The sequence below is a fragment of the Petaurus breviceps genome, unplaced genomic scaffold (assembly GCF_028583685.1).
Source record: "Petaurus breviceps papuanus isolate PSGF00001 unplaced genomic scaffold, PetGlider_PUasm1.0 90743, whole genome shotgun sequence".
Lineage (NCBI taxonomy): Eukaryota > Metazoa > Chordata > Mammalia > Diprotodontia > Petauridae > Petaurus > Petaurus breviceps.
The window spans coordinates 15,680,245-15,699,989 of record NW_027187332.1 but is presented as its reverse complement, the minus strand read 5'-3'; positions in this window follow the sequence as shown (position 1 = coordinate 15,699,989).

Below are 19,745 nucleotides of genomic sequence, written 5' to 3'. Positions count from 1 at the left end.
ATAAAGATTAAAGCAATAACAATAAAGCACATTGAAGGATGCCTGAAGTCTTTCTTCCAAAGCCAAATAGATACTTGAGCTAAGCAAATGACATCACATGGGAAAGCTCTGTTTTCCTTGTTAACTGAACAGAACGCAAAATGCATAAGTGGACAAAAAATCTTTTGACTGGGAAATGATGGGTAAACCCTATTAGAACATCTTTATCTTAGGAGCCAGATTAAACACTCATGAAAGCTCAAAAGATTTAAGATTGAGGATTGCAAAGGTTCAATAAAGCAAGGGTTTAGTTGGTACCTGACTGGAATATGAAGAAAATGCTTTTGTCCACCAGTTAGAATGGGCTGCAGAATTCACCTTGCCTACTTTCCCTTTAGGTACAGTCTTGGAAATCTACTTAATCTCCACAACTGACTGAAATTGACCAAGGCTAAACTCTTCTCTTGCTCAAAAAATTTGCTGCTAAAGACTTTATTCGATAATAACTAATCTAATCAAAATCTGTGAAGAAGTCTAACATGCCTAAGGGTCCTGTCAGCCAGGTAGGCAGTGGATCAATTCATAACTCAAATGAACACTGACATGGGGGTATAAAAGTGGACAGTTGGTCCATTCATACAGTAGTATACAATGTTCTTATATTTAATGGTATAATGGTTTTGGCACTGGATGACAGATAACATTTAGGAATTTCTTTAGCTGGCTTTAATCTCATTTTTTTAATCGATCCTGCATAGCAGCCAAAATAGAAAGGAATTTGGGCACACTAAAATAAGCCAACAGGTTTTCAGAGCACCCAACTCTTATAAAAACAAAGTCATAGTATAGTTAAAATTGAGTCTCCTCCTCTTCTAATCATTTCTCCATTTACAAATTGTTTTTATACTATGTTTTTTTTATATTGAAGAATAATAATGATAGGACTCTGGAAAATCACTCCTTAGAAGACAGACAGATGAAGTATCTAAGGAATGAATCATCTAAAAAAATAAAAATAAAACCAAGCTTGTGGGAATGGATGGACCTAGAATTCTAAGAGGCCTGTTCAGAACATGCCCATTATCACAGTTTTCTTAATAAAATAAGATTATCACACAGAATAGAAGGAGGAAGTGAGTGGGAGGTTCCTTAAGACGTGGGGACTTTGACACAGGAGAACACGATGTTTTTATAGAGAGTCACTCTATAAAGAGATAGAATGACAGTGTTTAATAATTCCAGCATGTTAGTGGTGAAGGCAAGTCGACATTCTACCCCAGAGCAATAAGTAAATAAGATGGGCATTACCATCTTATTAAGACTCTTAAGAGGGTTGAGGTATGGAATAAGAATGAAAGATCTGCCTTTAATTTGTGCTAGTCAACCCATTCTATGACTAGGCTATATGGGGGTACCTACAACATTACCCCTAATCAATGTGTTTTCAGTAATAGCATTGAGATTTTTATCAAAACCAATATAAAGCTATGAAAGTCCATTGTAACAATACCCATAAAAATATTAATTTATGGCAGTATACCTAGGGAATTAATTGTGTCCCCCTACCACATACTTTCCCCTAGTTGTCCTATTAGAAATAGGTAACTGCATTAGCAGTGTATTTTTGCATTAAGATTAGAATAAGATTACTTTCCTATAACTTTATCAGTTCTTTAGATTTTAATTTGGTTTATTCTCTTACATACATACACACATCATGTGTATAAAGATATATGAACATACATATATACACATATAAACATATATTATACGTATATGGATTTTGAGTCAGAGGACCTGTGTTGGAGTTTTGATTCTTTCATGAATCAATATGGTATAATGGAAAAAGGACTAGCGCTGAAGTTAGAGGACCTGTATTCAAGACCCACATCTGACACCACCTATGCACCTTGGGCAAGCCACTTAACTCCTTTAGGCTTCAGTTTCCTCATTGCTGAAATGGGTATAATATGCTATCCACCTCACGTGTGATTCAGGGAAAGTACTTTGTATATATCAATATTATAGCAATATTTATGTTGTTGTTTTCCCAGATTTCTGCTTTCTTTGGGCACTGTTTTGCTATGTAGGAGATTAGAGAGTCACCTAGGGTAATGAGTAGTTAAATGGCTTGCCCGGGGTGATGCAGTCAGTATGTATCAGAATCAGGACTTGAATCTATGTCTCCATGATTCAAGGCCAGTTTTTTATCTCTGCCTTGGCCGAGAACCTGTACCAATGAAATTTAAAAAATATATATTTTGACCTATGAACCATTAGTATTTCATATACACCCATCTCCATATAGTCCCTTCCCTTATGTGGAAATGTGTAAAATTGTAACTTAACATCATTAAAAATAAAAAATACTGAAACACTGAAAGCAAGACAACAAGCATCTTTATTTTATATTTATTTAAATATATATGAAATATATATAATATATAATATTTATTGATACTATTGAAAGGTAGCAATGTACTCTAGGTACTTAGAGTCAGTCCAAATCCCTCCTTAGACTCTCACTAGCTCTGTGACCCTGGTCAAGTCACTTAAAATCACTGGACTTCAGATTCCTCTTCTATAAACTGAAGGTGTTGGACCTGAATCCCTTAAGGCAGTGATGTCAAACTCAAAAAGGAACAGATCTCTGCTGACTGAATAAACTTAGAAAACCACAAATTGACATTATCTGTATTGTATTGTGTTTTCATTTATTTTGTTAAACATTACATAATTATATATTATTCTGGTTCTGCCTTAACTGGGTCTGAGTTTGATACCTCGGACTAATGGCTCTCAATGCTCTGAATCTACGATCTAGTGATCCTAATATGTGACAAGTAGTGAGGCAGATGCTGAGAAAGAAAAAAAAAAAGAAAAAAGAGAAGAAACTATTCTTCCCCTCATTAAATTTGTTACATACTTTTACATTGGCATAGGTTGTGGGCAAACAGAGTTAATCTTGACCTTAAAGAATGTGTATTGTCTTTTTTTTGTTTGCCCATTTTTCATCATTTTTTAAAATTTTAATGGAATCAAAGAGTGAAAATATATATATATATATATATATATATATATATATAATATTCTAATATGTCAACTATTATAGGGTTAAATGTGCATGCAGATGAAATCATTGCAGTTATGATTAAAGAGGAGGTAGAAAGAATATTCTTTCCAATTAGTAAGGTGAAATTAGTAAAAAAAAATATTTCTTTTATGGTTTAAGTATTAGATTTACTTTTCTACTGGTATACAGTAAAAAACAATCTGTGAATTCATTGCTTATGAAATGTATATTTTTATTGGAGACCCTGGGGTGCCAAACTTGTCCTTAATGATAGGGAATGGAAGTGGGGGAAGGATTTCAGTTTGCTATTATATACTGTATGTACTAATTATATTTTGTTTTACTATAAAAACTTGTGCCTAGGAGGCAATAGCCCCAGTAGAGAGGTATGACCAATGACTCAGAGACCTGAGACTTAGTGAGGGAAGGAGAAACAGAAGTAATCACTTGGTTAGAATAATTTGTTTTTATTGCCCTACAAATGAATATGATAGCAAAAGAGCACCAGAAAGAGAAATTTGGTGAGAGAACTATCAGAAGATGCAATTTGTTTGGAACAGAAAAGAGAAATAGCCTAAAACAGGAACTTTACTTAAAGTAAATTATGATGTAGATATCTAAGTCTATAAGAATGCATAGATAGACAGCCTCCAAAGAGAAGGTGGGTAAGAAGACAGTCTAAGGCAAATGGATAAAATAGTCAACATAATAACACAGAGTTTAAGACTGGGGAAACAATCTTTTCTGTCTTTCTTCAGCAAGACTGCAAACTCCCTGAGGGCAGATAGGATAGCATAGCTAAATTTATCAAATTCCCAAGAGTCTAGTATGGTGCTCCATAGGACAAACTTCCAAGTGTCAGACTGAATTTATTAACTAGAAAACAAGAAAAAAAATCTAATATTTAGTCCAGTTTTGCTTAAGATCCTCCACGTAAGGAAAGCTGACGTCTCCCAAGGTAGTCCATTCTTCTTTTGTATATCTCTAATTCTTAGCTAATTTGTCATTGCTTCAAGTCTTTCTTTACCTAAATTTGTTTTTTTTATTTCTACTGGTTACTCCTTTTTTTCACTCTCTGGAGAAGTATCTTGAGTTTCTTCAACTGATGCTCATACAGTATGAACTTGAAAACCTTTATCATTGTGATTGTCTTCCTTGGACATTCTCCAGGTGGTCAATGTTCCTTTAAAACTCTGGTGCCCAGAATTACAACAAAATGTGTCAAGCCCTCAAAGACATGAGAGTACCAGATCACCTTACTTGTCTGCTGTGGAACCTATTTGTGGGCCAAGAAGCAGAAGTTAGAACCAAACATGGAACAGTTGATTTGTTTAAGATTGGGAAAGGAGTGTGGCCAGGCTTTACATTGTCAACTTATTTATTTAACTTACAGGCAAAGTACATCATATAAAATGCCAGGCTGCATGAATCAAAATCTAGAATTAAGGTTGCCTAGAGAAATATCAACACTCTCAGATATGCAATTGGTATCATTGTGATGGCAGAAATTGGAGAAGAATTAAGAAGCCTCTTGATGAAGGTGAAAGATGAGAGTGTAAAAGCTGGCTTGATGCTTAACATCCAAAATAAACAACAACAAAACTAAGATCTTGGCAACTGATCTCATCATCCCTGTCAAATAGAGCGAGGAGAAATAGAAGAAGTGCCAGATATAATATTTTGGGGCTCTTTGGAAAGAAAGCTATGACAAATCTGGACAGCACACCAAAAAGGAAAAATATCACATCACCTTGCCATCAAAGGTTCGTATAGCCAAAGCTATGATTTTTTCCAGTAGCAACAGAGCACTTGCCCTGGAGTCAGGAGGACCTGAGTTCAAATCCAGCCTCAGACACTTGATGTGACATTGGGCAAGTCACTTAACCCTAACTGCTGAGAGAGAGACAGAGAGAGAGAGAGAGAGAGAGAGAGAGAGAGAGAGAGAGAGAGAGACGAATTATAAGGAAAATTGAATGCCACAGAATTGACTCTTTCAAATTGTCCTGAAGAAAACAGTGGAGAAGCCCTTGGAGAGCCAAGGAGATGAAGTCAAGTCAATACTTAAAGACATTAACTCAGGCTGTTCACTGAAAGGTCAAATACTGTAGCTACATAATGAGAACATGGGACTCATTGGAAAAGACACTGATGTTTGGAAACACGGAAGGCAAAAGCAGAAGGGGATAGCAGAGGATGAGATGGACACATGTCATTGGCACAACAAACAAACTTGGACAGACTTTGAGATAGAGTGGAGGAGAGAAGAGACTAGCATGCTCCAGTCCATGGTGTCACAGTCAAACGTGACTGCATGACTGAACAGCAAAAGCCCAGAAGTAAACACAAATACTCCAAATGTCGTTTGATCAGAGCTGAATAAAGACTAAAAATAAAAGTAAGTATGTCCATATTCCCTGAAACAATGCTTTTCTCAATGCACTCCAAGATCATATTAGCTTTCTTGACTGCTGAAATCCACTTAAACCCCCAGATTTCCTTCAGGCAAATTGCTGTCTAGCCATGCCTCACCCAGAGCGAATCTGCTTTAAAAAAAAAAAATAAATGTCCATAACTTTACATGTATCACTATTTAGTTTTATTAAATTAGACTTAGCCAGTCAAAAAATTTTGGAAGCCTACTTTGACCTTCAAAGGACACTCTTCCTCATATTTGTGCCAAGTGTAAATTTTGTAAAGATGTCATCTATGCTTTTGTTTAAGGATCTGATAAAAAATATTTAGAAGTAGAGATTATAGGATCATGAAATTATAACTGAAAGAAACCATCCAGTCCAACTCCATTTTACAGAGGAAAACAACTGAGATTCAGAGAGGTTAAGTGACACCAGTATTATGAAGGAGTATCAGGACTGAATGTGCAGCCTCAGAATCTGAATTGCACATTTTTATACCATATCATGGCTGCCTCCAGATACTTGGTACACTGTACTAGAACCTATTTCCATGTTGACAAAGAACCATTAATGACTCGTCTGGGTCTGCCATTTAAGCATTTCCAGATCCATCAAATATTATGACCTACTTTTTGTCTTTCCATCTTTTCCTTAAGGATATTGTTACTTTTATAAAATATTTTGCTAGAATCTATATAAACTATATCTACTGAATTACCCAATCTACCTGTTTAGTAACCTTTCCAATAAAAAAAATTAAGATTAGTAATATCATCCTATGCCAATCAAAGGAATTCCTCTAATTATAGCCAGCATTAATGTGTAGTTTTAAGGTTAACACCATGTTTTATCCGTGTTATCTTTTTGGGGGGAGATGGAAAGTGAGTCACTTATTTATCTTCTATTTAGAGAAAATTAGGAAGAAACAGAAATGAAGTGAATCCAGCTTTTAGAATTACCCCCCTTCAGGTCTGGTTGAGGCAAGCTGGTTTTAGGACATATAGAAGACAGCATAAAATCTTTATCCTCATCACAATTTTGAACAGTACATATTGCAGTTATTATTCCCAGTTTACAGATTATTAAACTAAAGCTCTGAGATGTGAATGGAATTGTGCACTCCCCCTATTTGTCATTCTTTGGAGCATGCAATAGATATTCTCTTCCAGGTCTGCGACCATCCCTAGGACCAAAATAGGGAATTTTGGCACCAGTTTCCAATCATGTAAGGCTCATCACTGAGAGTCTGGTTGCTAAGCCAGAGGAGCTGAGGACTCAGGAGACTTTTGCAAAGAGGGTACAGTTTCTGGATGACTTCCCCTTGGTTACAGCTCTCAAGGCCACTAGATCCCTGGCTTATTGCCTAAAGACATAGCTAGCTAGGATATACATCCACTCCAACTGCTGCTACAGTGGTTGGGCAGATCTCCAGACTTCTAAAGCTCACAAGGCCACCTGCTCAAGGGAAAGAAATGCAAACGATGTAGAACAGCCAGAGAGCCCTTGGCACTGGCTAATCTGGCTAGGTCTCCTGGCACTAGCTGTTACAGGGGTGAGATCATCCTGACACCACCTTTAGGAAAAGGCTCACTCGTCCCATGAGACTTCCTTTCCATAGCAGATCTTGCTGCCTCAAGAGCAAAGCAGAAAACTAGGAACTGTTACCTAGTTTTAAAAGTCCCCATATTCAGATCACCCTACTCAGCTAATCAATGCAGTCTCAGCTAGGTTAACTGCACATGCACCATGGCTGGTGGTAGAGAGGAAAAGTAAAGAGACATTACACCACTTAATCACCAGAGTTAGGCCTTCAGTCCTATATAATTGGAAGGAATTCAAAACCCAAAATTTCCATATGGTCCGAAGGTGAGAATATGGGAGCATGCTCTAAGAAATGACAATAAGGGGTAGGGGTGGAGAGACAAGGGAGAAAAGGGAAGTAATTATTCTAGTAAAGACCAACCATAGGATTTGAACCAAGATTTCTCCAGACTTCACATCCAATGTCTTTCTAGTGTCTCACACTGCCCCTCTGCATGAAATTATTCCCTTCTATCCCACAAATGTCACCTAAGAAACAAAAAGGCTAATCTTATTGCTAAGTTCTTCTAGAATAGGGTTTCTTAAGCTTTTTGCGCTGGAGACCATTTTTCACCTTTTGGAAGCATTTATGTGGCCGGAGAGCATGCAGGCATGTGTAGTGCAAAGTGTGCATGTTTTGTTTTCAGAACCAAGGCTGCAATGAAATTGCACCATTGCACAAGCAAGTGTTGCTAGAAACACGTTGGATTCATGATGCCTTTGATTTTGAGTTAATTTGTGGTCATTGCTTGATCAGAAATCGTTTACTGCTGCCAAATTTTTGGCAACCCCATATTGGGTCTCAAACCAAAGTTTAAGAAGGATTGTAGAAAACAAGTAAGGCATGTTTTTTTTTTTTAATTTTAAAACAGGTACACATTTTTTTGTATTATAAAATCTATTGCTTGGAGGCATTGAGGAGAGCTCCCAACATCAGAGTAGTACAGACTTTGACCTGAAAGGGATCTTAGAAATTATACAGTTCAATGGCCCCATATTATAGTGGAGGAAACTGGGACCCAGAATGTGACCCTGTGGGTCGCAGGACTCTGGGAGAATGCTTGTTTTAAATAATAATATTTGTGATCATATGATATTTCTACAGCACTCAGTTTTGCAAAAATTCTGTGAATTAGGTAAATGGGAAGGTATTATAGATATAATTACTATCATTTTACAAATGGGAAAACTGAAGTTTATAGAAATGACTTGTCAATAGTCACCCAGATAAAACATGTAAGAAAAAGGATTCAAACAACAGATCTCTCCTGATTTCCAATGCAGTTCTGTTTCCTTTATAACATGTTGTCTCGCTTTGTATCCTATAAATAATGTAGAAATGACCATGGTTTAGGATTTAAAACAAGCTAGGTCTGGTTGAAGTATAGTTTTGTTTTCTTTTTGTTTGCTTTTTGCATTTTTCTTTACATTAAGTAGACTTTTCCTTATTTCCTGGTGCTCTGAAATTTCACAGAGATCCTCACATCATTTCATACCCAGACCTGTAAACCTGCTAAGAGGGACTAGAGAATTTTGCCTGCAAGCAACCAAGAGCATGTTTGCATTCAAAATCATGGAGGGGCATTTGGGAATTCTAGAATACAAGGCTGCCCTTCCAAATTTTCATCCCGACCCCCAACCTCTGCACTGCAGAGCTATTGTATTGTCACTTTGCAGATGCTCAGAGTAAAAGTAATTTCATTCTTCCTGTATAGTACAACTTGGCCATTCTTCTCTTTGTACTCTAGTTTCTACACTGCACTGTATTTGATAGAATTCTTGCACTTAGAACTGCATTAATTAAACTGTACTTTGACATAGTGATGAAAAGAAATTTTATTCAAGACTTGAAAACAAATTAAGGTCTTTAAAAATGATATCCCAAGCCAATGGGAAATTGGGAGACACAATTACTAAGCCTCAGAACAGGGAACTTTCCGAGCATGATAGTATCTGTGGGGTAGTGTAATTGAATCCCAGTGTGTCCTGCATTGTGATGGGAAAGTGGAGATCTACTAGGAAAAAAATCCAGGCTAAACTGCAACTTATCACCTTATCTCACACCGGGGTTTCTTGTGTTTTTATTTACAGATTGTTAACCTGTGCAGTGCAGAGTGATACAGACTCCTCCCAAATGAATGAGGGCAAAAGGGGATAGGGGCTGCTTGAAGATGCTAAGAAGTCTAGTGACTCCATTATTGTTTTCCATCAGGCAGAGATCAGACTGACTTTTAAGAAGAATAATTTGGTCAAGATGATCCATTTTATTTTTCTAAAACTCCAAAAGCACTAAATGGGAGAAGGATGACTGCCTATGAATCAAAGGGCATATGAAAGAGAAGAATTGTGGTCACTTTTAGCTATAACCCTCACTCTCCTCGGAATGACTTAGGATGGGCTCGTGACATTCACTGATGCCCCACAATTAAATTGGTTTACCTTTCTTTGTGCAATACCACTCTGCTAGATGATTATCATTTTTCTGTTTATTAAACTGATAGAAGCTGAAATTTATGTTAAGCTTTTTGAAGTTAGTTTCTGCTTGTCAGTATTATGCCTAAATTTAAAAACAACAACAACTTTCTGATCGGAGGGCCGGAGGCTCCACACTTGCTGCAAATTGTCAGAGAAGCATCCCTTTGACAGGCAGTGTATGGAGTGTATATTTAGTCAAACATTAAGGCTTCTGGATGACACTGGTCATTTCTCAGGTGATGGTAATTTCAATACTCACACTTTCTTGTAGGGACAAATGTATTTGTCAATAAAATCATGGAATTGAATTATAGTAACATTAAATGTTTGAGAATCTGGCTTACTAACATACCGTGATTCTCCCTGGATTGTGGCAGTTGCCCTCACTTTTCCCAAGCGGCATTGCAAAAATAAATGTAAGGGAATAATCATCCACAAGCTTGTTTTTTGCTCTCTTGCTAAGTACAATTCGTCCCACTACTGTCTCACGTGTGCTTAGAAGGGGCCTTCTCTTATGCATTATTCAAGATTTTCAGTGATGATTTGTTTCAGAGGCACTGAGCACTACATAGGATCTCTGGAATTTAGGCAAGAAGGAGATCCCACTGTACTCCACAAAGCTTTAACAGATGCATCCAGGAATCCAGCAGGAGAACTGCTCCTGAGATATAAGCCTGATACCCAGTCACACACAGCTCTAATTTCAACCTGGGATAGAGCTATTATTGGTAGTATTCTAAGTGTGCTAAGAAGGCAGTATTACTAAGTCATACATTTCCCAAAGTTTTCCCTTTGGAGCTGATCTTGCAGGTTCTGCATAAAAGATGCATGAAATGACAAAGGTGGGAATTATGTAGGAAAGCAGGGGATTACCACAAAGCAAGTTTTAGAGAGTTCAGCTTTGAAATGGAATGAAGTAAGACTGGATATTTGATACCAAAACAAATATATTGCTATATATGATGGCTTTGATAGAGCGTCTGCTAAATAATTTCTGGATAAGACAAAAAAAAGGCATTTGGAGGCAGATTTTATTATTTGTTTAAAAAACAGAAGATTCAATTCTTCTATTATTTTCTTCTTCAAATCTACTAGCTGGATGGAATGACTAGATTGTTTTCAGAATACAAAACTAATGCCAACCCAGGATGAAATAATACAATTAGCACTTGGGAGTACTGTGCAATCTCACAGCTATCATTTTGTGGCTCTGACAGATAGGAGTAGAATGAGCACTGGACAAAGAGTCAGAAGAATTAGGATCAGATAGCTAGAGCTGTAATGGATGCCAGAACTCAACTAACTCCTTTAATGGATGAAAGAACTGAGTCAAGTCAATAAACATTTATTAATCTCCTAGCACCTTGCAGGTACTAGGCTAAATACTAGGGACAACATAAAGGGAAAAACAAAACAAAAGCAAAAACAGCCTCTAGTCTCAAAGAGCACTCTACCCAGTCTAACAAAGGATATATCATGCAGGAACCATGTATAAACAAGTTATACATATAGGATGGATTAGAGATAATCCTATGGGAAAGACACCTGTATTACAAGGAACTAGGAAAGGTCTCTTGTACAAGATGGGATTTTAGCTGAGCCCTAAAGGCAGCTAGGCAAGTAGGTGGCACAGTGGATAGAGCACCTTGCCTTGAGTAAAGAAGATCTGAGTTCAAATCCAGCCTTAAGACACCTACTAACTTAGTGACCCTGGGCAAGTCACTTAACTCTATTTGCCTCAATTCCCTTTATCTTTGCCAAGAAAATCCCAAATTGGGTCATGAAAAGTCAGACACAACTGAACAACAACAAAAGGAAACCAAGAAGGTGGCTGATATGAAAAGAGAAAGATTAAAGAGGTTAAGCGATTTCTCCAAGGTCATACAGGTAGCTGTGAGGATTAGAAGTATATATGAACAACATAGGTCTCTGACTCCAGTCAGTGCTCTTTTATGTGTATTATGCTGCCTCCTGTTATTATGCTCATTTTATAGGTGAGAAAACTGAGACTTTGAAAGGCTAAAGGGCTTACTAGTGGTCACACAGCTAATAAGTATCAGAGGGAGAAATGAACCCTGGTCTCCCATGTTTCAAAACCAACACATTTTTTTTTTTCTGTACACCACACTTACTGCTTAAGTGTCTAGTAGGAAGCAATATCCAGGAAGCTGTTAGCCCTTCTGAGCATAATGGGAGGGAGGAAGTACTTTCAGTTCATCTAAATCTCACAAAAAGATATCCTTTAGTTACTTACAACCAATAGAAAATTTACAAAGCCAGCTTTCCCTAAATCACAGAAACAAAAGTATCTAAATGTTCTGATTCAAGTTTAGAGAAGAAAAAGTTCATTGGGGAGTAGGGGTGGAGACTGGAAGGAAGTTAATGTTACCTTACTTTTTCAATATCTTGAACAAATAGTCGATTCATGACAAAAAGTGACAAATGTAGGGGCGGCTAGGTGGCACAGTGAGTAAAGCCCCGGCCCTGGAGGCAGGAGGAATTGAGTTCGGTTCCAGACACTTAACACCCACACCCACAACCACACACACACACACACACACACCACTAGCTGTGTAACTTTGGGCAAGTTACTTAACCCCAATTGCCCTCCAAAAGGCAAAAAAAAAAGTGACAAATGAAAATGTGGAGGCCAGGAGATTCATAAGTCAACGACGACAGAAGGACACCCATCTGTCCATTTGTTCCTTTGTTTTATTTTAAAACCCTACCTGAAAGAGAACCATCTTATTTGACTAATTGAGTTTTTATTTATTTTTTTGTTTTAGGAAAGAGGAAGAGAAAAAAAAACTATCAATATATAGAAAAAAAGTCTCAAATACAATGTTCACAACCATGAACCTCTTCCCCCATCCCGTGCATTTCTTCACATGTGTATGGGAAGGTGCATTCTTGTTTGTCTACTTCATGGCCAGCTATACTTGTCTTCTGTAATTTTGCAAGATTAACCTTTGTTTCTTTTGTGGTGGTTCTTTCCATTTACATTGTTTTAGTCATTGCGAATATTGTTTTCTTGGTTCTTATTACTTCACTTTGCATCATTTCATTTAAGTCTTTCCATGCTTTTTTGCATTCATCATATGTATTGTTTATTATAACACAGTAAAATTCCATTATTTACATGCCACAATTTGTTTAGCAACATCTATTTTGTTTCCACTTTTGCTACTACAAAACATATTTTGATGAATATGGAGTTGTTTTTTTTTTTTATCAATGACCTCCTTTGGTCATTCACTTTATTTGCACAAACTGTTTTCCAAAGTGGTTGTCATTCACAATTTCACTAACAACACTTGCTAATAATATCAATACCATCAGAAGTAAAAAAAAAACATGATTACTTATGGCAGCATGTATGATGAAAGCTTTGCTATATGGATTGCTGGGAAAACAGAAGTGCCCATTTGAAAACATTAAAAAAAACCCTCTGGGTTCAGTTTCGTATTGCCCAAGCTATCTTTCTATGCCCTCTTTCCTTGGACTTCTAAGTGATTGAAAGTGCTATGACTGAAAATAGGGAGCCAATATGGCAGAATGAAAGCAGAAACTCATCTGAACTTCTCCATGACTTCCATCAGTAACCTCTAAAAAGTGAATCTGAATGGATTTTAGAGTGACAGAATCCATTGGGAGATGGAGTATGACAGATTCCCAGTCCAGGAAAGTGTGCATGCAGGACTGGGCAAGGGGAATGTGGAGCACATGGGCTGCAGCAGCACCACAGTGGAGCCAGAGCAAGCCCCAGTTTTGGCTCCGCAGACCTCTCCCCACTGGACAGAAGATTGGTGGGAGCTATGTAAGAGAAAGTGCAGGGCCCACAGCAGAAACAGCAGCTTCTCCTGGGAATATCAGCCCACAGTCTGGATCGTTAAAAATCACCTACCTGAACTTTCCAGCAAGGATGGTGGAGTAAACCATAGCTCCTCTAATCCCCCACCCTGACCCTGAAAACGCAGAGATTATTGCCCCAGTATAAAATTCTGAAATCATGGAAGCAGTGACAGGCTTGGGAGTCCTAGAGGAAGGGTACGACTGAAGTTGTGCTGAGCCTGAACTTAAGGGCTGGAGGCGTCCCAACAAACCCCATCTCAGCTGACCAATGGGAAATCCTGAAGCCCAGGGGGGTGGAGTCAGCAAGCACTAATAGCAGAAGTCCAGGTGTGCCTAAGCACAATCGAGGAAATCTGCAGACACTGGCTTTGCAGGCTGTCAGCTGCTGACCCTGCATGAAATTTAGCCCAGGGACATAGAGGTAGAAGCCTGAAGTGGCCAGACCACCCCTCCCCCACACCTTACACTGTGAGCCTCAGGGTAAGCCAGGGGGAACACTGAGAGTCCTGCCCTTGGCCTCAGTCTAGACACCCAGAGACCACAGCACACAAAGTCAACAACCAGACCCCTAGTTCCCAGATTGAGAAGTGTGTGTCACAGCCCTCTGTACCCCAGAGGCAGAAATTAACTTTAAAAGCCAAGAAATAGGCAATTACAATGGGCCAGAAGCAACCAAAGAGGACTGAATTCTATTATTGTGAACAAGAAGAATCACTTTCGGGAGACACCATCCACTCTATATCCATACCTGAGACCACAGAAGGAAATATGAACTGGTCTCAAGTCCAAATACTTCAGAAAAGATTTTAAAAGCCAAATTAGAGAGGGAGAAGATAAATTGACTAATTCTTTTAAAATTGCATTTGCCAAAATGGAAAAAAAAATCTCACTGAAGGAAACAAACCCTTACAAAGTAAAATTTGTGAATTGGGATGGGAGGTTCAAAATCTAACTGAAGAAAATGCCTCCCTAAAAATGAAATCTGAACATATGAAAAAAAAAGCTTCAAAAACGAACCAAGGAAAATAATTCACTGAAAATTAGAATCAGTCAATTTGAAGTTGACTCTATGAATTATAAATAAAATCTATAATGAATTATAAAATCTAAATGAATTTTATGAATAAATCTATAAGAATTATAAAATAAAATCTATAAATTGAGTCAAATCTACAAGAATACAAGTCATTCCCCAATTGATAAAGGGTTAAAGGATATGAACAAGCAGTTTTCAGAGGAAGCAATTAAAGATAAGCATATGAAAAAAATGCTCTAAATGACTATTGATTAGAGAAATGCAAATCAAAACAACTTTGAGGCACCACATCTCACCAGTCAGATTGGCTAACATGACAAAATAGGAAAATGATAAATACTGGAGAGGATGTGGAAGAATTGGAACACTAATGCATTGTTGGTAGAGTTTTGAACTGATTCAACCATTTTGGAGAGCAATCTGGAACTATGCCCAAAGGTCTATAAATAAGTGCATACCCTTTGACCAAGGAATACCACTTCTAGGGTTGTGTCCAAAAAAGATCATAGAAGTGGGGAAAGGACCTGTATATACAAAAATATTTATAGCGGTTATATTTGTGTGGCAAAGAATTGGAAATCAAGGGGATGCCTACAAATTGGGGAATGGCTGAACAAGTTGTGGTATATGAATGTAATGGAATATTACTCTACTATAAGAAATGAAGAGCAGATGGACTTCATATTTACCTGGAGAGTCTTATAAAAACTGATGCTGAGTGAGAAGAGCAGAACCAGGAGAAATGTGTACACAATTACAGACACAACATATGTGTGATGACCAACTTTGATAGACTGGGCTCTTCTCAGCAATGCAGGGTTATAACTCAACTCCAAAAGACTCATGATGGAAAGGGATATCCACTTCCAGAGAAAGAACTACTGAGTTTGAATGCAGACTGAAGCAAACTATTTGCTCCCTTTTTGTTTTGTTTTGTTTCCTCTTCTCATTTTTAACCATTGGTCATAATCCTTCTTTACAATCTGACTAACGTTTAATGTGAAGGTAATTGTAGATCCTACATTTGATTGCATGCCACCATGGCGGGGAAGGGGAATCAGGGGAAGAAAATTTGAAACTCAAGGGATTGTGGAACTGAATGTTGTAAACTAAAAATAAATAAATTATTTTAAAATGTGCTATGACAGTGACTTATCCATGGAAATTATTATTGTTCTTGAAAAAATCTTTGAAAGCAGAGATCTATTTTTTTTCCCCAAATGGTAAGAGTAAATAACAACTGTCTAGAAACTCTGAGTATGACTGTTCTATTCCTTTTAGTTCCAGTAATGCTGACTACTAGATTGAGGGTTTATATTTAGGGACCAGTACCAGACTGGCAGCCTTTCCATTGTCCCACTTAGTCTTATTGAAAGTAAGAATGATAACTGTGATACTTGGATGGATCTGGAATAAGCCTCACCATCAATGGGAGTGTTTCTTCCTCCATGGAAGACTGCAACCTCTGCGTCCCTTTTTAACTCATTTCATTATCTTTTCAACTGTGTCTGAGTGACTCTTGCCTGTCTTTTGAGAAATCCCTTATAGGTCCACTGCTGGTTATGTTCCTCTAGATTTCTTGACATTATGTGGATAACAATGTCATTTGAAGACTTACTACTGATTATCCCTCTTGCTAAAGGATTGGTCTATCTCATTTGATGATGATGATGATAACAATTGGTATTTATAGAGCATTTTAAAGTTTGCAAAGCATTTTATATGTTATCTATCTGAGCTTCACAACAAATCAGTGACATAGGTGTTATTATATCCCCATTTTATAGATAAGGAAACTGAAAATGAGAGAGATGAGGTGACTTACTCCAGTGTCACATAGCTAGCAAGTGACTGTCAGGATTTGAACTCAGGTCTTCCTTACTCCAAGTCCAACAGTCTATGCTTACCCTATTAACTGCCTATTATTTTCTATACAAACATATCTCTGATGATGATGCTTATGTAGCTTCTTCTTCACAATTCTATATTTATCAATTATATGCTACAGCTTCCTCATACCTGCCACACTCTACCTTTTTCCCCTTTGGGTTATCCACAATGTCAGTCCTTCAGAAACTGACACTTTATAGAATACCACAGGGTGTGAGAAATAATGATAAAAGAAGTCTATCAATCTATCTAGATATATTCTGTGATTCAGGTGTTTTAACACATCATGTAATAAGCAACTTTTGCCTTACTCCTTTTTAAATTTTTTGATCTTTATTAATTTGTTTGTTTACTTTTAGTTTACAGGATTCAATTCCACATTTCCTTGAGTTTCAAATTTTCTCTCCTTTGCTCCCCTCCCCCATGGTGGCAAACAATCAAGTATAGGATCTGCAAATACTTTCACATTAGACTTTACTCTGGTTATAAAGAAGGATTGTATTGGCTGGAATGAACAATGGGAAAGAGGAAACAACACAAAACAAGAAAAAGACAGAGAGCAGGTAGTTTGCTTCAATCTGCATTCAGACTCTGTTCTTTCTAGTTCTTTATCTGAATGTAGACATCTCTCTCCATCCTGAGTCTTTTGGAGTTGACTTATAACCCTGCATTGCTGAGAAGAGCCCAGTCTATCAAAGTTGATCGTCACACATATGCTGTGTCTGTAATTGTGTACAAATTTCTCCTTGTTCTGCTCTCCTCACTCAGCATCAGTTTGTATAAAATTCTCCAGGTAAATAGGAAGTCCATATGCTTCTCATTTCTTATAGCACAGTAGTATTCCATTACATTCATATAACACAACTTGTTTAGCCATTGCCCAATTGATGGGCATCCCCTTAATTTCCAGTTCTTTACCACCACAAAAAGAGCTGCTATAAATATTTTTTGTACCTATGGGTCTTCCTCCCACTTCTATGATCTCTTTGGGCTATAACCCTAGAAGTGGTATTGCTGGGTCAAAGAATATGAAATTACTTATAGCCCTTTGGGCATAGTTCCAGATTGTTCTCGAGAATGGCTGAATCAGTTCACAACTCCACCAACAATGCATTAGTGTTCCAATTTGTCCACATCCTCTTCAGCATTTGTCATTTTCCTGTTTTGTCATTTTAGCCAATCTGACTGGTGAGATGTGGTACCTCAGAGTTGTTTTTATTTGCATTCCTCTAATCAATAGTGATTTAGAGCATTTTTATATGCTTATAGATATCTTTAATTTCTTCCTCTGAAAACTGCTTGTTCATATCCTTTGACCATTTATCAATTGGGGAAGGACATGTATTCTTATGGATTTGACTCAATTCTCTGTATATTTTAGAAATGATGTCTTTATCAGAGACATTGGTTGTAAAAATTTGTTCTCAATTTTCCACTTCCCTCTTAATCTTGGTTACAATGGCTTTGTTGATAGAGAAGCTTTCCAATTTCATGTAATCAAAATTATACATTTTTGCATTACTCTTTACTCCAAACCAAAGTCAGCTTGTTTTGCATGTACCTACAAAAAGTAAGCAATTCAGTAGAGATAGAAGGCCATAGGATATGAAAAAAGTGTTCTTTTTCTCTCTTTACCATGCTTTTTCCTATTATTATACCCATTTTACATGTGGGAAAAGAGGAACACTAAAAAGCTCAACCATTTAACTATGTTCACATAGCTAGTAAGTGTCAGAGGCAATTTGAACTGCTCATCATTGAATTATTTATCTCTCTTGCCTCCAAGCACAATACTCTTTTTCTCCCCATCACCTTGGTTGATCCTATATTCCAACCCAGTGGAAGCTCTTTTGTTTTACACATTTCAACTTCAGTAAGCAATACAGAGGTAATAATGAAAGTGACTTGAGATATGGGGAAGCAATAGTTAGGGATGAGTTTGAGCTATTAAAAAAACAATCCACAAAAATCCCTTGCTTCTATCTAAGTTGTCATTTTGAAATTATGAGTGTGACAAGAAAAACAAATTTCATTCCCTCTAACTCTGGTACAGGTAAAGGAAACTTGAAATGAACACTGCAATCAGCTCGAATAAGGAAAATTAAGTGAGGCATCCTTGAACTTCAGCTCTTGGGACTGCTGACTGTTGGAAGAAAAAAAGAAGCACTACTCAGGTTTTAAAAAAGGATACACTCAGTGTTGCTTAAGATTAAATCTAGCTCTTCTGTATACCCAAAATAATTAGCTAAGCTATCTTAGCTGACAGAGTTGAGCCAACTGAGTTGCCCATCTCCTTCTTCCTCCTTATTTGGTTGGAGTTCTGTATTCAAGCCTTTCATTGTAGAGACTCAAATAATGCAGCAAAGATAATGCATCAAGTATTAACCTGTTCAGAGATATTGTGAATTTATTATGAAATATTTTCTGCCGACAATTTAAGGAGGGTGATCAGTGATGTCTCATTCCTCTTCAGACTACATCTTGGATTTTTTCTACTAAGTCCCCAGTTAACTTCATCCCCACACCCCTGCCCCCTCATCAGCTTCCTTGCATATCTCACCCCATTAGGATATATGCTCTTTGAGGGCAGGGATAGTCTTTCTGTTTATATTTGTATTCCCAGTGCTTAACACAGTTCTTGTAACATAATAAGGATTTAATAAATACTCATTGATTGGCTGATTTACAAACAATTCCTTCTTTTTTCCCTTCAAAAACACCTTTCACGTGCAAAATACATATTCTCTCTCTCCCTTTTTCCTTTCACCTCTTTATCAAAATATGTCTCTACTCCAGAGTTCAAGTTTGGGTTCAAACCAGTGAGCTGAAACAATCTTTATTAATCTTGACAGGCAGAGGACAATAACTTTATTATAATTATAAATTATACATTATGCTTTCTTTGTTCCATGTTATAACCAAACTAGTCTCTCTCTTCTTCACACATGACAATCCATCTCCCATTTTCTTTTTGATAGTAATTCTTCCCTTTCTTCCTCACCTCTGCCTCATAGACTCCTTCACTTCCTTTTAACAAAGCTCAGGTAACTCCAATATAAAAACTGTACCTCATCTCTTCAAATGCTTTTTCCCTTCCCCCCTCCCTTAACTACCATTTTACTGATTTAAACAGAATAGATCCCTCTGGCTTAATAACGTGGATGCCCAGGTAGAGTCAACCTACAAGTAGAAAGCATGAAATTAGAATAGAATTAATTTTTTATACTTGTTGAAGTGTTGGGTCTGACAAAAAATAAACTATATATACAACTTTGCCTTTTGCAAAAACTTTACCTCTGTTTTGTTCATTTGATTATTGTAGCACACCTTCTCTAATATTTTCAGGCTTCAAAGTTCTTTCTTCTCATTAGTTAGACTTTTTATTATTTTAGTTACCAACTCTCTCTCTCTCTCTCTCTCTCTCTCTCTCTCTCTCTCTCTCTCT